The sequence below is a fragment of the Miniopterus natalensis genome, chromosome 8, assembly GCF_054644295.1.
Source record: "Miniopterus natalensis isolate mMinNat1 chromosome 8, mMinNat1.hap1, whole genome shotgun sequence".
NCBI classification, from domain to species: domain Eukaryota; kingdom Metazoa; phylum Chordata; class Mammalia; order Chiroptera; family Miniopteridae; genus Miniopterus; species Miniopterus natalensis.
This window is the reverse complement of record NC_142088.1, coordinates 31,042,287-31,058,189: the sequence shown is the minus strand read 5'-3', so window position 1 is coordinate 31,058,189 and position 15,903 is coordinate 31,042,287. Positions and strand designations below refer to the sequence as shown.

General features: G+C 38.0%; 1 protein-coding gene and 1 non-coding gene across 8 annotated transcripts in view; both read left to right on the top strand.

The window, feature by feature from the left end:
* Window positions 1-15,903, top strand: part of GULP1 (GULP PTB domain containing engulfment adaptor 1) — a 185,271-nt gene that overhangs the window by 73,956 nt on the left and 95,412 nt on the right. The gene's annotated exons all lie outside the window — the stretch shown is intronic.
* Window positions 4,613-4,774, top strand: LOC148092593 (U1 spliceosomal RNA). Its single transcript, XR_015714970.1, has one exon. It is a non-coding gene; the product is annotated as a U1 spliceosomal RNA (small nuclear RNA).

The following is a 15,903-nucleotide window of genomic DNA, read 5'->3' as shown; positions in this document are numbered from 1 at the left end:
GGTAGTACACAATTAAGCTATTTCAGTAACAAGTAGTACAATTTGGTGTGATACAGAAATAAGGACAATAATATGTATTATTTAACATATTTAAAACCCCTACTTATTTAGTGCTTACTTGTCTCTGGTACTGGTGTAACTGGTACTTTCACATGTACTCAGTTATTTTCTTAAAGATGACTCACTATATAGGGAATTTATTCTTCTTGTTGTGCAGTTGAGAAAACTGAGGTTCAGAGGCTTAAGTGACTTGCCCAAGTACATTTAGCAAACATAACACTGAAAGCACAGTACAGCTCGGGCCTTCTGATTGAAAATTGTCATTTTTTTACCCCACAGTGCTTTTTTTTTTTTTTTTAAATATCTTTATTGATTTCAGAGAGAGGAAAGGAGAGGGAGAGAGAGAGACAGAAACATCAATGATGAGAGAGTCATTGATCAAGCCCGCAACCAGGCATGTGCCCTGACTGGGAATCGAACCCCGATCGCCTGGACCCCAGGTCGACGTTCAACCGCTGAGCCACGCCCGGCCGGGCCCACAGTGCTTCTCAATAAATGTTATTAATGATGCATATTGCTGATATTTTCAGAAATAATATGAGATGCATAAGAGTGCAATCTGTAAAATCTGGCTTTTTTTCTGTACTATGTCTTGATTCTCCCTGCCTCAAGCCCTCGAGGGTTAGGCTGTATTTTGCCAGCCTCCTTAGGCAGATGCTTCGAGTTGCTGGAATTGCCGTTTTTTGTGTGGACCTGAGCTGCCTAGTCCAGATCTGAGATGGTATTTATTTATTCATTCACTCAGATATTTACTAAATAACCACCATGTGCCCTGCAATGTTCTAGGCACCGTGGATTCAGTATGAAACAAAATAGAAATAAAACCCCTACCCTTCTGGGCTTACTTTCCAGTATGAGAGCATCATTGCAGCCTCCTCCTCAAGCCCATGACCTAGAATTAAGGAACATTTTTAAAAAAGAACCTTCCTTTTCAGTTTTTTAATATTCGGAAAAATAAAATAATGAAAAAATGCAATGAACTCATCAAATAACTGCAATTATTACTCTATAGACAAATCTGACCTACCTGTAGAAATTGTTGGCTTCTAGACAGTGCCACTGTATAGCTTGAAATTCCCATTGAAGCACAAAAGAATATATCCAGACCAAGAAAGCCCCTGTAGAGGTGTCCATGCAAATGTTCAGAAGCACTGATTGTGTGAAAGTTAGGTTTCACCTCTACCTGTAGCTGTGGCTTTAACTGTCATCGCTTCTCGTTTCCACCCGTGGACAAGGCCAGCTGGGCCGTTCTCTCCGTCTGGGTTCTGTCCAGCTCCATCCCTCGCTGCAGGTGCTCGATCACCTTCCTCGGCGGGGGCCTCTCCGAGAGGTCACTGACACATCAGTATCTTCATCATAATTTTCTGTATTCACAGCAGTTTCAGTGATTACAATTTTTTATTCTTTTTTTTGTTTTTCAATCCTCACCTGAGGATATTTTTTTCCATTGCTTTTCAGAGAGTGGAAGGGACAGAGAGAGGGAGAGAGAGAGAAGGAGAGGGGGGGAGAGAGAGAAGCATCGATGTGAGAGAGACACATCAGTTGGCTGCCTCCTGCACTTGCCCTCACTGGGGCCAGGGATTGAGCCTGCAACCGAGGTACATGCCCTTGGGCCACAATTGAACCCGGAACCCTTCGGTCGCCAGGCTGACATTCTAGCCACTGAGCCAAACCTGGCTAGGGCTGATTATGATTTTTGAACTGCTTCTGTTATTTTTATAGAATTAGCCAACTGTGTTCCAATGTTGGCTACGCCAAAGATGGAGCTACTTTACTGCTTACAATTACTGATGATAACTTCAGCTAATAGATCTGCAACTATGTATTAGAGTATTTTCTATGAATTTTCTGTGCCAATTCAAGTCAGGGGATTTCTGTCTGAGTTGAATTATAGAATTGCTGCTGGGTTTGAGACAGAACATCAATTTATGTGCAAGATGTTAATTTGCATGATTGAATGATTCTCCTTCAGTTCTCCAATACAGTAGTAGGAAGCGTTTTCCTCTTGAGAGGGTTTTGTTTTTGTCTCAGAATAATATTCTCCTTTCAGCCACCTTACAGATAAAAACTATAGTTAAGAGATGTCTGATGCTATGTTTAAATATTTCATACTTACAAATTGTTATAACAACATTTTCATTCCGCCTTTTAATTACAAATTATGTCCATTTTCTATCTGCTTTAAGTCCTTAGAGTTCCCCTTGGTTGTCAGTTATCTTTTCTCTGCAATGATTCCATATTGTTGGAAACAGGATTTATTTGTCCAATTTTATGAGAAAATGATGGAGACTTGGCAAAACCTAATTAAATGTTACATCATTCCTTTTCATCTGTAATAAATATTTTATAACAGTTCCTTGTTTTCACTGACAGTTAACTCAATTCTACATTTCAATGCAAAAGCATTATGGCTCTCACCCTTCACTTTGGAATCTTTGGATAGATTTCCAGTCATCTTTCAGTTTTTCTGAGACATGAGCTCCTTAATCAGTAAGTTTGATTTAACAGTTAATCTAAAACTGTATCAAGTCAGGTGAGGAAACTTGTCTTTGACTGGGAGACCTGTATCTGTTTCCCAGAAATCCGTCCAGCCTTCCAGACCCACCTGGGCAGCACACTGTGGCTAGAAGCATAATTCTGTGATCACTTCGTCAACTTGCTCACCCCCTTACTTTTAGACACTAAATCCGGCCCATTAAACCTGTTAAATATAATGTGTTCACTTTTTTTCCCACCCTCAGAGACAGCTTTTTGTTTCTCTACTGTCATATTTGCCTGAGCTACAATAACAGCATTTTAATTCTTCTTTTAGTATCCACTTCAAAAATATACATATATTAATATGCAAATGTACATGCAGATTTAATATCTCCCGGCAGGAGAGTGTTGTATAGTTAAGGTCATTTTGTGGCTCCTGTTTAGGAGGACTTGATATGTTTTTATGTTTGTGTTTTAAGGAAATTACATCTGCTTCCCATCATAAGGCTTGGCGGGACCAGCAGATTTTTTTGTGGTCTTCTCTCTGGATCCATGTTTTCACACTTTCAGATCTTTACACACAACCTTCCTTCTGCTCGGTAAACTTCACTTTCAAGTTGTAGTTTAAACGTTACTTCCTCAGAAAAGCTCCTCTTGATGTTTTTATGCTAGTTAAGGTTCTCTTATAATATGCTACCAGAGCTACCTGTATATCTTTTTTTCCCCCACTTCTCATTATTTGTGCAATTTTTAAAAATCTAATATCCGTCTTTCCTAATAGTATGTAAGCTCCATCAGAGCATAGGTTAATTCACTCTTGTTCACTCATAATATTAGCCACAAGATAAATTCTCAGTAAATATTGTTTGAATATGGACCTGAATGATTTAAAGATACCTTTGTTACTACTTTTAAAGATGGGTTATTTCTTGAGAAAAGTAAATTTATCCCTGTTATGTATCTTTTGGATTTTCAACTTATTTCACATTGTCTCTAAATAAAAGAAATGTATAATTTTAAAAAATTTATACCTTCACCTTATGCACTAATTATGACTAAATGTTAAAATAACTACTTGGGGAATAAATGGTATTATACATGTGGGTTATTGTATTTGTTGAGAGATGTTCCAATTTCAATTTGCTCGTTAAACACTGTTTATTTTAATGCATTAAAATAGAGTTAGTGTTTTTAAAGAATGTGTTTAGAATTGTTGATGGACTTTTACCTGCTTCTGGTTGATGACCAGTTTTTGTTAAATGTCTAGTTTACTGAAATCTTTATCCTTTTCTTTATAAAGGCGCTGCATAAATATATATGTATAATCTATCTTTCATTGACTTCAGAGGGAGGATGGGAGAGGGCGAGAGAGAGAGAAACGTCAATGATGAGAGAGAGTCATTGATCGGCTGCCTCCTGCACGCCCCCAACTGGGGATCGAGCCCACAACCCGGGCATGTGCCCTGACTGGAACCGAACCCCAATCACCTGGATCCTAGGTCGATGCTCAACCGCTGAGCCATGCCGGTCCAGGCCATAAATATGTTTTTTAATTGAAATACTGACTCCAGCTGTATAACCATTAGACAGATAAGTTTTGACTTACTAGTATGATTCTAGCCAGTAGGTACTTATTCTAAATCATAACATTTCAGTAGTCTTCATTGGAAAAAATAATATGTTATTTTTTTAAGAGCTTAATTTAGCAAGAACTAAGTGAAAGATTTGAAAGATAAGATGTTTGCCCTCCCAGAGTGTTCAAAAGAATGCTGAAGCTGGAAAAGCTCAACACATCTGAGCTTGGCAATTCCTCTGAGAACTCAACACTATTAATCATTAAACAGAGTTTTTGTAATATGTCAGGGGCTTATAATTTTGTTCTATTCTAAAATAGTGTTTGTGACAGGAAGGTGATTTTAATTTCTGTGTTATTGAACATATGCAAATTTTAATATCACACATAATGACAAAAATAGTTCTGGTCTTTTCAAAAGCCAAACTATATATAATTAGAGTAATTTATAATTTTTTAAGTGCAATTAATTTGCATGACTGTTTTAAAATTATAAAACAGGTACTTACCTGGCAGGGGAGATACCATGATCATGAAGGTGGTTTTCCCAGAGTGAGGCTTATTCATTGTACTCTGGATGTGCTGACCCCTTCAATTTCCCCAAATGTGGGACACTTGGCTGCAATTTGTGGTACTGGGGGACTGTGTTGGCACTGTCCCCAGAAAATAAAATAAATTATAAAACAGGGTTATAATTAGGTGATGGCTGAAGGCCCCTTTCAATTCTTTTGTAACAAATTATAATTTTTGGTTTTATGCAATAATGTGCTATCAAGAGAAAATATGTTACCATGTGGGATAAGTCTTAACATGTTGGAATGCATTGTTTAAATGTGATTTTTAGCATTATTTAAGAAATCTAAAGAAAGTTCACTTATTTTATTTTGCAATTTCAGAACGAGTTTACAAATGACTAAAATTCCTTACTGTAGCTAACATGGTCTTGGGAACTTTTCCATGTGGTCTTTTGGAGCCTTTGACAGAATGAATAAATCTGCGGGAACTGTATTTCACAGATAAGAGGAAAGGGACATTTGGGGACTTCTTTTTAAAGACTATAGCATGAAGCCTACTATGGTGCCCATATCTCAGGGCTAGCTAGAGTGATCTCTGATAAAATCTATTTCATCTTAAGTAATAAAACAACTTTATCTCAGAAGACTGAAGGGCTGTATATATCCGCCAGTGAAATGTAGCCCAGATCCTGAAAAGTTAAATGGTGATTCCTGGGAGTTGGCTTTCTGGAGTCCTGTGATAATTTGGAGAATGTGACTTATTCTGCAGCCCTAGCAAATTTTAAAGAAAAGTTAGGTTTGGAGGAAATGGTAACATCTGTCCAAATCATTTGTCAGTGTAGAATCAGAGGAAAAGGTGTTTGCCATTGGAGAAGGAAGGAATAGAAGAAATGGAATATGCCCTTTGAAAAGAAGAAGCAGATGAATCTAAGTGAATTAAAGCGGCAACTGATGCCAATTTTTTTCTTGTCAGTTCATCTCTTCCATTATAGGACTAAAAAGCACAAGATTGTCAAAAACTGAAAGGACATGCCAATTGATTTGAGTATTGGAGTAAGAGTTAAAGGAAAATACTTTCATTATTTCAAAATTTCCTGAGATAGCATGGAATGAGTCCAACCACTTTCAGTTAAGTGAATTCCGTGGTTTGCAGATGGATAAACTAAACCAAGATGTCTCAGTGCTGGGTTACAGGAACACCATTCATTTGCAAAGCCTTTTCTTGGAATCTTTTTCCCATTCAGTGACTAATTAATAATTAATAGAAATAATGCAAAAGGAAGGAAAGATATAATCCTCTGGAATAAAGTGGATTTACTGAAATTTTACTGAATCTATCTTCCCAGTGTTTTTTGATTTTGTGAGCAGTTTTTACTCTTTAAAATGAAATCCTTTTATGCAGCTTGTCCCCTTTTGTCTTTTCCTGTCTTCTTTCCCCTTTCCCTCTTTCCCCTTTCCCTCTTTCCCCCCCTTCTTTCTTCTGTTCTCCCGTTAGGTGGGGGTCATAGGTCCCTTTTGGGCTGAAGAATATGCTCTACATAAATGTAATTAGATTGTAGTGGTCATCGTACTACTTTGTAATTATCCCAAGAGCCATTGAATTGTATATTTTAAATGAGTGAATTCTAGGGTGTATAAATTATGTATCAATTAAACCGTTTTTAAAAAGTGAAATGCTAGCCTGAGGTTAACTGAGGTTACTGGAATAAGTACAAGGACACCAGTCTTAGATTGATTAGAACGAATCACTGAGCGAGACACTCAGTGAGGGCTCCATTGGTAAGTCCCTTCCCTTCCTAACAGTCTCGAGCTTCCCAGCCGTGTGATAGAAGAGATGGACTGACAGTCAGAAAACTGGCACCGGCCGCAGCTTTAATTCACCTGTATCAGTTTGTGGGCTTTGTGTCCTGCATCCTGGGAATGGAGACTGTCAGTAATAACTCAGAGACGGGATTTGCCCTTTATGCAGACAAGCCACAGGAGAGCAAGCACCTGAATATATAGTATTCGATTGAAACGTGAACAAAAAGCACACAGAACATTGACTGCAGTTAGTCAGAAAGAGTTGGGTAAATAGTTTTGAACATTTGTTTCTAAAGCCTAGTAAGTTTTATTCATTTTCAAGTAAATGCCGAATCACAATGATAAAGATTGATTTTTTTCCCCCCAAACGTGTTATAATTTCTGTATTTGAAAAAGTTTGGGTGCCTGGAAAATATCCTTTGTCTACATCAGAAAAATGTTCAAAACAGTTAAACGCCATTGCAAAATTGGGACAGTGAGAATGCATGCGATCAGAATATGTGTCGCATTTTAAAATGCAAGGTGGTTTTGTTTTTATTGTTCTGTCCGTGGTGTCAGTTTGGTTGCTTTTGTTGCCTCATCTCATTCGTTATGACAGGAAATTCCTTTCCCATTATCTCTTTTGACATAACACGGCTGCTTTTTAATTGACTGTGAATGTTTTTCAGGGAACATTGGGAGCTTTTAAAGCATGCCTCACTGGATTATAAAGAATTGTTGTTTTGTTACATGTTTCCTCAAACTAGAGCTATTTGCTAGAATTACCCAGAAGTTTCTTTGTCACTTACTTCCTGTGCCAAAAGTTGCCTGTACACTCCAGATTATTGGAATAGCTCAGGAGACCTTTGTTAGCAGAAAAGAAGATGCATTTTTAACATTTTTTCCCCACTGGTAACTATATGGTATGATTTATTCGAATTAGTTAAAAATAGCAAAAAATACATCACTCTAAAATGACTAGAGATTAAAAATTGCTTTTGCTTCATTTGAAAACCTTATTCTCTTATAAAAGATGAGTTTACCCAGTTGTTATTGGTGGGGTGCCTTCTGTGTCCCCCCTGTTGCTGGTGGAAGTGGGCTTCTTGCAATGTCACAAGAAAATGAATTTTCTGAGAAAGCCTTATTTCAGTGGAATCAAACCCGAGTTTCCGAGGTCCCATCTCCCTCTGTCATGCCAAGGAAAAATCCAGCTGTGTCTTCAGCAGAGCTAGGATCAAAGTCACTGCAAAGCCTCTGTTCCTTATCTGCACAGTCCAGTCCAGCAGAAGACTAGGTTAGCTTGTGTTCCCAGCTGCAGTCCAGTACCTGTGGGGTCTGCATGGCCATGGGCTATGTGGCTTCTAGGGCCAGGTGGCTACGGAGGAACAGGGGCAAGTACAAGGAAGCAGGAGCAAAGCCAGAGGAATGAGACAAACAAAAGAACAAGAATTCTTTTCCCTGGGGATTTTAACCTTCTAAGATTTCATGTGCTTGCAGTAGTGCCGCCCCCTCTAGCTAATTCTTTGTTCCGGGTTAGACTGACAGTCACCTTCCCTATGCCACCCCTTTTACTGAGCATGTGCCCATTTCCCCTTTGTTGGACCCCTTCACCCAGAGATCTGCAGGGAGTGGACTGTGGTTCCCTGGGGAGTGTGAAATTGCAGCTTCCTGGTGAAGCTGCCCAAATGACTGTGCTTACAATGTTTGGCCTCCCCTTTGCCTTTTTCCTATTATTAATAACTAGCTTATTACAATGGTAACACAGTCTTAATGATATTTTGGTTTGATAGAAGTTTGACTTCATGAAAATAATTGTTTAAAATGAGAACTTAAAGGATCCTTATTGATTATCTAGCCTCACCTTCTCTTTGGCAAAGAGTAGGTTTGTTCTTTTAAGAAAGAGCTTATATTTCCTGCAGTTTTAGATTTTTAATCAAACAGTAGTTTATTTAAGTCAACCATACCCCTGTTAAGATTATGAAATTTTGAATATGTGGAGTCTAAACTAATGTAGTTTATATTTTAACTTGGAATATTTGTATGTGTGTATGTGTGTGTTTATGGAGGGGTGTATAAATTAACACAATGATTGTCAATATGTCAAAATATATTTATTCTTTTAAAACATTTTTTACTAAAATTTAAGATTAAAAAGATGAAGGGTCACCATTGCCAGCCCTTTGTTGTTGGTATTTCCATCCACCCATTGCAGCTGTACAATTCAGCAGAGCCAGTGAAGGAGAGACAAAACCTGTTCCTCTTAGACAGTCTAACCTGTGCAAAGGCTAGGCTCTTTTCATAGACACTTCACACCGTGGCTCTTTGGTTCTTCAAGGCCAGAAGGAGAGAGTCTCTTTCTTCAGAAAGGGCACAGTTCCTCTTTAAAGGGCTCTTACTTGATTAAGCCAGACCCACCCAAGATAATTTTCTTTTTGTTGATGTTTAGAGAGAGAGAGATAGAAACATCTATGAGAGAGAAACATTGACACCAGTCGGCTGCCTTCGGCACGCCCCCTGCCTGGGATGGAGCCCACAGCCCCAGCATGTGCCCCAGTTGTCAGTTGAACTGGTCACCTCTTGGTGCTGGGTCGATGCTCAACCACTGAGCCACCCCAGCCAGGCAGTTTTCCTTTTGAATAACTCAGAAGTCAGCTGTTTGGAACCTTAGCTGTATCTGCAGAATCCCTGCAAATTTACAGTGGTGCCTCAGTTTTCCAACGTCTCTGTGACGACCATTTTAGTTTATGAACGCTATAAACCCTGCAATAAATGCTTGGGTTTCCGAACACGCCTCAGAAGTCGAACATGCCCACGGCTCCCGCTGAGGGCAAGACCCCGAGGCCCAGCTGCCGGCTGTGGATCCCTCGGCTTCCGAACGTTTCAGAACTTGAAGGGCCTTCTGGAGCGGATCACATCAGAAACCGAGGCACCGCTGCGTTCCTTGATGTGATCGTGAGAGTGCCGTCCCGTCAGTCACAGGTCTGCCCCCTCTCAGTGGGAGAGACTTTAAGGGTTTGTGCACGAGGGGAAGGCATTCTGGGACAGTCTTAAAATTCTGCGAATCATGATCATCAGCTAATTTTGTTGTAGGTGATGTTTCTGGATTTTTTGTTTTGCTGTCCTGGTCGTACTATATCTTTTTATAAAGAAAATCACAAACCAGACCACCATGACCACTTTTTCCAAAAATCCTGTAATTAAATGTTTTATGTTAACAAAATGAAACAGGAGATCCTATCATTATAAGGTTTACAAAATAGCAAAAGGTTTACAAAAACATACTATAGCTTCATAAGCGTGACCTTCCTATTTTATCAAAGTGTAGGCCCTTCGTCCCTCATCACTTTATTTTGGGATTACCTTCTTCATCTAGCTGCTACCAGATTCCCCTCGGAGAACACGTTCATGCCGCTATCACAGCAGTTAGCACATTTTATTGTCTGTATTCTGTGGCCAGTGACTTTTTTTTTAGTAGGTGAAATTCATCAATTACTCTATTTTTCATATATATATTAATATTTGTTAACTGATAGGACTAATATTATGAGGTAGTGTTCCTGAATCTTTTATAGAAATGGAGAATTTATGCTTTCCAGGTTCCATTTTGCTCCCCAGGAAAGAAGGGCATTAAAAACTAGATTTACTGATTCCTCTTGAAAATGTTCTTTAGGCCTCTTTAAAATTCAGAGCCCATATGCTCTAATCGGCAGTTGCACATATCAAGTTGAAGTTAAAATTGATTATACATTGGTATCATCTGTTTGTTCTAGTTAGAGGTGAAACAGCAGTTCTTTATCTACTTTGGCTTCAATATTTGCTTAGCAATCAAAATGCTTGGAGTTGTAAGTTGCATCGGCATAAACGACTAAGGGGGATTTTTAAAAAATTAACTCTTAAAAATAATCTTTAGCTGTTCTGAGATCAAACTAGAGTCAGCTACTAATATGTTGTATCTTTTCATCCAAAATTGGCATTAATTTCCCAGATGCATGGTACTAAGCCTGTAGATCACCTGTGAAACATGCATACTTTCTGGCTGTCAAGAAGTGATTTGTTGTGTCTTTTGTCCCCCTAAATAAAGGATTTAAAATTAAACATCAATTTACAATGGGAAGTTTTGGTGATTTTCTTTAGCATTATTTTATAACCATTACAATTAATTCTCCTTAAATAAATACATTTTATTATTTCAAGACAGTAAGATTAATTAAAAAAGCAAAAGGTTTACAAATTGATGCTGAAAGCTAAGATTTACATATTAACAATTTGTACTGTCAATTGGTGAATAAAAAATTAACATAAAAGAGGAAATTAAAATCTCAACAATTAAAACACTGAATAATATAGAATTTTTTTAGGCCATCTATAAATTAGATCTTATTAACCCAAATATAGCTGAATCTGCCAGATAAGCCAGTCAGTCATATAATCTTTAATATTGGCTTGAATATTTTTAAACAACGATTGTACTGCATAGTTCATGAATTGCATTGTTAACCAGCTTCTTCCTTTGTTCTAATTGGAACCAGCCTGAGGCATGAAGAGAGGAACAGGTAAATGGGCTTTTGCTTTAAGATTATTTTTTTTAAAGTATTTTTCCAAGTCAATAGTAATATTAGTACAGAATTATAAAATATAATTGTTTAGAAAGTATCCAAAAGAGAAACTTCGATTCATAATTTACCCACAAGTTTGCTTTTCACCCATTCTTTTACTTCAAAACCCCACAGATCACGGAACTCTCACCTCTCGAACCTGCTCTACTCCACAGTCCACCCATTAGTAAGAACTTTTGTCTCCACGCTTCATTTTATATGCACAGTTGACTAGTTTTCACTTCTGCATGGCCAGCACCTTAGACCAAACTACTGTACCTTCATTTATCATTTTTACCAGGACCCTTGCTTGACCTCCCTGCTTTTACTCTTACACCACATTCCCTCCCTTCAGTGGTCTATTTTCCATTTATTGTCAGAGCGATACTTTTCAACAGAAAGCCAGATTATATCACTTACCAGTGTCTTCCTATTATAGTTAGAACAGAATCTGTACTCCCCAGGTTTACAAAGCCCTACAGGATCTGACCCTTTAGACTTCTGCTCTTAATCACTTTCCTTCTTACCTGCAGCTACTGCATACTGGCTCGCAAATGCCAGGCTTGTTTTTTCCTTTTGGTTTTGTTAGAAACCTTGACTTACTGCTTGCTCACTCAGGCCCCTACTCAAAAGTCATCCTGTCTTCTCTATCAAACCCCCAGTCCCATCGTATCACTTTCTAGCCCTTAACTCTGCTTTCTCTGCCTTATTTTTTGCAGTACTTTTCACTGCCTAAAATCATTATATATCCATATGAAAATGTGTATATAAATTTTATATGGATTATTTTTAAATATTCTCCCCCTTTACTCCTCTCAAGAATGTCATCTCCATGAGAGCTGGAAGTCTGTCTTCTTCAGTTATATCTTCCCAGAACTCAGCCCAGTGCCTGGAAACAGAGAAGGCGTCCAATAAATGCCTGCAAGAGGGAAACAGGAGAACCGAAGGAAGGAGAGGAGGGAGGGAACGAAAGGGGAAGAGCAGATGGGCGAGCTCTTCAAGGCCTACTTTCTGTGCCCTCTGAAAAGGAAAAGAACTATTTCTACTTACAACACATTTTCCAACTGAGGTGTGAGTTTTTGTTTTGTTTTTTTTCACACCAAGCAATTCTCTAATTCTCAGTGGACATGAACTAGATGTCCTCCAATTTAGCTCAATCCTGACACTATCTACTCAGAGTTAGTGCAGACCTCACGGGTTAAGGGATCAGTCGTGAAAAAGTAAAAAGGAGGAAAGAAAGTAAAAGTAAGACATGAAATACTGTAGATAGGCTATGGGAGCACCGTTTATGAGTAAGGTAATGCAGGAAAACCATAAACAAATGGACCGCTTCATCGAGTAGTAGCTGATAGGAGAGAGAGGTCATTTATATCCTTACTCATTTATGCACATCATGAATTTTTCCAAAAACAGAGCACAGCCATAAATCTAAGAGGATTCAAAGGGAGGCAGTAACACAGAGGGAATAGAGAAGTTAAAAGAATAGCCCTGGCTGGTTTGGCTCAGTGATTAGAGTGTTAGCCCGCGGACTAAAGGGTCCGGGGTTCGATTTTGGCCAAGGGCGAGTACGTTGGTTGCAGGCTCTATGCCCGTTTGATGTGTCTCTCTCACATCAGTGTTTCTCTCTCTCTGACCCTTCCACTCTCTCTAAAAAAGCAATGGGAAAAAATATCCTAGAGTGAGGATTAAAAAAATAAAAACATTAAAAAAAAAAGTAAGTAAAGCGGAGGTGAGTTGGTTTATGAAATGCATATACTGATGACCTAGCATTCAGGGTGGGGAAAAGTAGCTTTACAGCTGTGAGTACTTGAAACACAGTTTATTTTTGTGTTATGACTTATTAATTATCGTTTACAACTGTAAACCTACTTTTGCCCTAACCTGTATTTGCTAAAATTGGGCCACAAATATGAGTTCTAAGATTTTTAAAAGCCAGAATAAATAAAAAACATAATTCACAGTGTCCATGATGTAAAAGCGTATCTATTGTTGAAAGCTGGAGAAGTCATTTTGCACTGAGCTGCGGGCAGAGTGGTTAACTGCTAAAGTTACTTTCAAGTCTCAATCAGTTACCAAACTTAACTATAGAAAGTCCCATTCTGAAATTAAGATAAAAGCCAGGTTGTCTGAAAACATGAAGTATCTGAAAAGTTATTTTTATGAATACCTTGATCCTCAGGGACAAATAGAGAATGTATTTTGTGCAGAATCACACACACACAAGAATTTATTTTGATATTGTAATATTTCAACTTTGTAATGGCTCCTGTCTTCAATTTAACACCTATGTTTTGTGTTATGGCTACAAAATTTGATTAGTGGTAGTGTTTACTAGCCATTTAGTATTATTTTTGCAAGAATTAGAAGGTTTTCGAAACATCCAGACCTAGTTGTTTGTCACCAACTTGAAAGCAGAACCATAAATAATCATGTACTTTGTTACTTAGTGCTTGACTATGTGGATGATTTTGGGTAGGCAAAAAAGGATGAGATTCCTCTTACACCATTGTTCGTAATTTTCATGTTATTTAATGGCAAGATGATAGAATAATTTCTATTAATAAGTCCTCAGATGAATGTTGGGACTTTAGTCTCTGCTCAGTGTGGTGTTAGGAGCTGTAGGAGGAGGGATGGGGAAAGGGAGATGGAAGAAGTGGCCTCCACCCTGGTTTGCTTACATCGCGGGCAAATGCTTTCCAGTAGCATTGAAAGCCCTGGGGGACAGGTGGAGTGCTGGGTTGGCACACTCCAAAGCAAAGGGCTTGGACATCTGCATGGTGTTTTAATGTTTATAAAAAATACTTGCCCGTATGTTTGATCATCCCAGAATCCATGTATTTGGAAGAAACCACTAGATTTCTCTTATTTAAAGTCTCCTAACGCATATAATGAATGGTAGCTATCGATCAGATCCTCTACAAGCTGTTTTATGTGCTCTTTCATTTGATTCTAATTAAAAAGCAAGTGGTTATTATGACCTTTACAGCTTGGGAAGCTAAGGCTGAGGGAGTTGACATTTAACCTAAATCACTCTCTAAAGTTTGTAGGTGGGAATGAAATCAAGCATTGCCCTATTCCAAATCCAGTGAGGGCTCCTGCCTGTATTTCCAGTGCTAGGAATCCCATCAGTGTGCTCTTGCTCACACTTGGGCCCCATTACCTGGCATCTGGCAACCTCTGTAATGGGTGTTTGTGTTCAGGCTCAAGCATCCACCCACAGTGAGTATTCTAGAAAGATATCTAAAAGGGAAAAACCTGAGAGACTATATTATCTTAATTAAAGTTAACCCAAATGATGGAGAACAGAGGAGCCCGATACTGTCTGGTCCACCTTGAGTCCAGGCCCAGCACTGTCCTCCATTGAGCTTCCCGTTTCTGTGGTTTGGTTAAATGAGCCACTAAAGCTTTTTCTTTTCTTGCTTAAGCTAGAACTGATTGTACTTTATTTGGTACTGAAAGAGCCGTGACTGTCAGTTTAAAATAATGCAACAGATCTACAAAGGCTTCTGTTTGCTGAACTAGCAAACATTTTGAATTAAACTTTACAATGATGGGTTGACAGTTTTAAGATCATTGATTTTCAAAAACACAAAAGATAGCCTTTTAAAAAACTAGGTGAAAAATGTCAGCTAATAAAAATGGTCTTTTTATTTTTAGAATGCCAGTAAAATTATTCTTCTAGTAATAATTACAGAGGTTAAATTTTTTTGTGTGAAAAGTAAAATAATGGACACATTTGGAATGTAAACAGTGGTTTGTGGCACTTTAATTTATATGTGAATGTCAAAATTAATTTTCTTCCCTTTGATGTTTTTGACTAAAATATAGAGACTTCACACACCAATGTAATTTTCTATTCATAAAGTAATGTGGCTTCTTTTCATCGTTATTTTGGTCTTTGCTTATGATGTTTAGTCACATCTGGTAAATGGAGTTAAGGCACTGTGTCCTAAGGTCATATATAAAGTCATTAACATTAATTATTAGCCACATTCTGGGCATTTTATAAAATGGAGGGTGAAGGAATTAATAAAGTTGTGATGGTGTATGACCAATTTGCTTTTCAGATAAAAATATATTTAGATGTTATATATGTAAAAATAATACAAAAAATACTTTCTAAGAAACTTTTGTTTTCAGAGAAATGTATTAAGTATCTGGAAATCTTTTTAATTTGGTACCTTAGGTAAGTTCTGAGATGCTTTGGGGAAAATAGGGTAGACCAGACAGCCTGGGGATTTGACTCTCCCATTTATTACTTAAATGACTGTGGACAAGTTTCTCAACCTCTCTGTTTTCCTTGTGTGTAAAATAGGGTAATAATAGTACCTACCTGATAGCATTGTGGTGAGAATTATTGAAGATAATATTTATAAAGTGTATGGAACAGTACTTAGCTTATAGTAAAATCTAGTAGCTGTTAACTATTCTTAAGATATGATGCAGCTGAATCAAAGTAGCTTTTAAGTGCCTCACTAATCAAATAATGGGATATAAAATTCATTACTTTTTTTAAGTTCCAAGTTTCATTTGAAAGATCAAATTCTGTTTCTTTTTCCATGTCACTCGGGAAAGCTGCTTGTCTTTCAGTTTTATATCAGGGGAGGAGTTAGGAAGGAAACAAAAACTATGGGTGGGCAAAGTCTCAGGGCACTGAAAGTCTGGGTGCCTGAAAACAACAGCAAATCAGAAAACAAAAAACTGTCAGCAATCCATAGCTTCAGCTATTAAAACCATTCGTATTTTAACCTCAACTGGATTTGTAGAATGGTTTTGGAGGGAAGACACGCCAGGGAAATAAGGATTAGTGAGTGCCCAGAGAGATGCGGTAAAGAATTAGCTACAGCAAGGGGCCTTCCCTGTCCTGACTTACTTGCCAGCACAGGAAGTGGTCAGCCAG